The 4,353-nt window shown below is 47.7% G+C and overlaps 1 pseudogene; it reads left to right on the forward strand.

The window, feature by feature from the left end:
* LOC132417639 (uncharacterized) lies at positions 1-4,116 on the forward strand (annotated as a pseudogene).
* The last annotated feature ends 237 nt before the right edge of the window (positions 4,117-4,353 follow it).

Genomic DNA, 4,353 nt, shown 5'->3' on the forward strand with positions numbered 1-4,353 from the left:
CGGGGTTCAGGACAGAACACTCACCATGGACTTTGGGCTGAGCTGGGTTGTCCTTGTGACTATTTTACAAGGTAATTTATGGAGAGCAAGAGATACTGAGATGTGAGTGGATATGAGTGAGGGAATCAGTGGATGTGTGACAGTCTCCTGACCAGGATGTCTCTGTGTTTGCAGGTGTCCAGTGTGAGGTGCAGCTGGTGGAGTCTGGGGGAGGCTTGGTGCAGCCAGGGGGGTCTCTGTGACTCTCCTGTGCAGCCTCTGGATTCACCTTCAGTAGCGATGCCATGAGCTGGGTCCGCCAGCCTCCAGGGAAGGGGCTGGAGTGGATCTCAGTTATTAGTAGTGGTGGTAGCACATACTATGCAGACTCTGTGAAGGGCCGATTCACCATCTCCAGAGACAACTCCAAGAACACGCTGTACCTGCAAATGAACAGCCTGAGATCTGAGGACACGGCCGTGTATTACTGTGCGAAAGATACACAGTGAGGGGAAGTCAGTGTGAGCCCAGACACAAACCTCCCTGCAGGGAGAGAGGACGGGGGGGGGGGGGTGCATGGGGTGCTCAGGACCCGCCTGCATAGAAGCTTAAACCAGTGACAGGTGCAGAGGGACAGGGAAGGGGCTTCCCCTTGGAGTTAATGATTTCCTTCCACTCCCAGCTGCCAGCTGCCCTCAGGGAAATTTCCTGCTGTGACCTTTTTGGCTCTGATGTGCACACACTCTCTGCAGGCACTAAAGGGAGAAGAAATATTCTCTGTTTGCAGATGAGACCTCTCCTTCATCCGGCCCCTACAGACCCCATATTCCTTGTCACAATCTGATTACTGTTCTCTCACCTCAGAAATGCACATGTTGTCCCCTCATGGTCCCTTCACCCCGCCAGCACAGGGGAATGACCCCACGGGGTTATGATGAGCTCCTGGGGTCTCTGCCCTCCTTGCAGCATGATGTCTTCTGGGACCTCATCCACTCGGGTAGACACTTGTGTCCAGGGATTGCCCTTCTGTATTAGTCCCTTAGTCTCCTGATGAGGAGGTAGTCTGCCTGAGGACTGGACTCCTATTTCCCACAAGGCAGGCAGGAACACAAGCCCAGAAGTGGAAACCTGTCCCAGCCCGCCTGGGTCACGTCTGGGTGGTCTCTGAAAGCAGCCCTGTGTTGCGTGCTAAGACCTGTCTCAGCCTCCACAGCGAGAATCCGCCTGGATAACGGGAACCAGGTGACGGAGTCCTGATCCTGCCCCCTCTCTGCTATTCCCCTACTCTCCCTAAGATGCCCACCCCATAAATGCTCTCTTCTACAGTAAATGAGGTTGTTTCCTAGTCAGCATTTCAAGATATATTGTTGTGAGTATACATGAACACACATAGCTATTGTGTTTATTTTGCATCCTGAAAGTTATTGAATTTATTGGCTTTAACAGTTTCTCATATGGAGTCTTCTCCTTTCCTTTATAAACATCATACTGTCTGCAAACAAGGAACGTTTCACTTCGTCCTTTCTGGTATGGGTGACTTATATGTCTATTTCTCACCTAAATTGCACTGGCTAAGACTTCCAATACCACGTGAGTAGCAGGATAGTCTCTTCAACAAAAATGGTGCAGGGACAAGTGGATATCTGCGTCCAAAATAATGAAATCTGACCCTTAACCTATACCATAGTTGAAAAATTATCCCTGTTGAATTTGTGTTTACAATACACTCATATCTTCCGGATGTTATGCAAATGTCACCACAGTGAACATGCACTTTGCCCTTTTCTGCTCACAAGTTATCTTAGATTTTGTCTGCTCCTTTCTCCCAGTTCCCCTTCTCTCAAAAGGATGGGGTGGAGATCCCTCTCATATTTCTGGAGTCTGGGATCTAAGCACCAGACCAAGGTTCTCTAGCTGAGCTCAGTCTCTGTGCATTTCCCTGAGCAGAGAACAGAGAGAACATGGTCAGCACTGTCCTGGGATGGTCTCCACTGCCCTCGATCTCTTGTTGGAAATGGCCAGCGGTCATTCAAACCCAAAACTGTTTATCAATATAGATAACAGGGAACTGAGGATGGAGAGCATGGTCATGAAGCTCACACCCCTGAGACACAATCAATCCCACGCCCAAATCCATAGTCTCTGGCTTCCATCCGTTCTGTAACCTGATTTCTGTCTCCACCTGTAACAAAGGATGGGGAGGGCTAAATCCTTAGACCAGGGGTGTGCCTGGGACCTACAAGGATGGCTGAGATGAAGACGAAGGTTCTGTGTGAAGCTCTTTACAGGAACCTTCAGAAATCCAAACCTAGCATTAGATTTTGTTATATTCAGATATGATTGATGACGTTGTACAAGTGGAAAGAGATTTATTATGTACACACAAATAAGACCATGTGACATTGGTGATGGGATAGACACAGATCAGTGTAACAGATGATGTGTGCCTTTGGATAAGGTTAGTTTTAATTTCATAAGACGCATTATGTACAGAACATAAAACAGAATATACTTATTTATACACACATTTTAAAATATTGGAAATGTGAAAGATTTATTTAATAAAATTAACAGAAAATGCCAATTGCAGGAATATAATTAAAACATGTATATCTTAGCTATTAGGTGAAGCAAGCATTTACTACAAAATAAAGCAAAACAAGCCACAACCATAAAACTCAACATCAGGAAACACATGTCTCTGATCTGGAGATAGTGGTCCGTTAAAAGTAACGTCATAAATACTCACATTAAACGAAATGGAAGTTTGAGACAGATTGTCATCTATTATGGAATTATATTTGTAGCAAGTTGATATCAAAATATTGTTTTATATATTAGGATTATAAAATTTGGCAATGCTAGATATATTTAATGTGCTTATTTGGGTTTCAGAAAGTGTCTGGAGAGAACTGTAGTCATTTGTTTTATTTTTTTGTTTTATTTTCTAATTTTTGGCTGCGTTGGGTCTTCGTTGCTGTGCACAGGCTTTCTCTAGTTGCGGCGAGTGGGGGTTACTCTTCGTTGCAGTGCACGGGCTTCTCATTACCATGGCTTCTCTTGTTGCAGAGCACGGGCTCTAGGCATGTGGGCTTCAGTAGTCATGGCAGGCGGGCTTCAGTAGTTGTGGGTCGCGGACTCTAGAGCGCAGGCTCCGTAGTTGTGGCGCAAGGGCTTAGTTGCTCCACGGCATGTGGGATCTTCCCAGACCAGGGCTTGAACCCATGTCCCCAGCACTGGCAGGCAGATTCTTAACCACTGTGCCAACAGGGAAACCCTAGAACTATAATCATTTAAAATAGCTACTTGAATAATACAAGAAATTAAAATTATAGTAACCCACTCATCTCGTGTAGCTTTGTTCTAATGATCAGAAAGAAGGTACCATCCCTTGACCTGATCCCAACGTCCCACACTGAACAAGTGTTCTACTAGGAGTGACAGGCTGAGTGAGTCCAAATGCCCCAGATGGCCCAGGGGAGCCTAAGTCAGTGCTTCTCCACTTATAAGGACAGGAATGCCCCACATGCAAATTTTCCTCCATTCTCTAGGGTAAAATGGACCCTTGGGCTGTGGGAGCTCACAGCTCTCTCCTCAGGCAGGGCTGAGGTCTCTGGGGAAGGCAGAGCTGTGGTCTAGAAGAAGATGAGGCTGTGGGGTTTCTCCTCTGCCTGGTGACAGCTCCCCAAGGTAGGGTCTCAGGTGTTAGGCATGGGTCTATGGGGATGGTTATGGCTGTAGGTGGCTCACAGGGACTGATTCTCCTTGCCTCCAGGTGTCCTGTCCCAGGTGCATCTGCAGGAGTCTGGCCCAGGACTGGTGAAGCCACAGCAGACCCTCTCCCTCACCTGTGCTGTCTCTGGATTCTCCATCACAACCAGTGGTTATTGCTGGAGCTGGGTCCGCCAGCCTCCAAGGAAAGACCTAGAGTGGACGGGAATCATATGCTATAATGGTGCCACAGCATATAACCCATCCCTCAAGAGCCACACCTCCATCTCCATCGACCCGTCCAAGAACCAGTATTCCCTGCAGCTGAGCTCTGTGATCACAGAGGACACAGCCACGTATTACTGTGCAAGAGACACAGCGACGGGAAGTCAGTGTGAGCCCAGACACAAACCTCCCTGCACGTGAGACAGGAGGCCTGTGATGCAGCGGGCCGTAAGGGTCTCTGGAATGTACTCAGGACTCACCAATTTTGCCTTTTGGCACCAGAAGCAGGTGCAGACGGTAGTTAATGGTGGTTTCCTGTCAGGGTCTGGGGTTTCCTCTCCATGTAGCATTTTTCCCAGGGGAACCTCTCTGGACCCACGCTTCTGTGCTTACACATTCAGTCTCTGAATTACAAAGGGTTTTTGAAATGGGGAAAAT

The sequence above is a fragment of the Delphinus delphis genome, chromosome 2 (assembly GCF_949987515.2).
Source record: "Delphinus delphis chromosome 2, mDelDel1.2, whole genome shotgun sequence".
In the NCBI taxonomy this organism is placed as follows: Eukaryota; Metazoa; Chordata; class Mammalia; order Artiodactyla; family Delphinidae; genus Delphinus; species Delphinus delphis.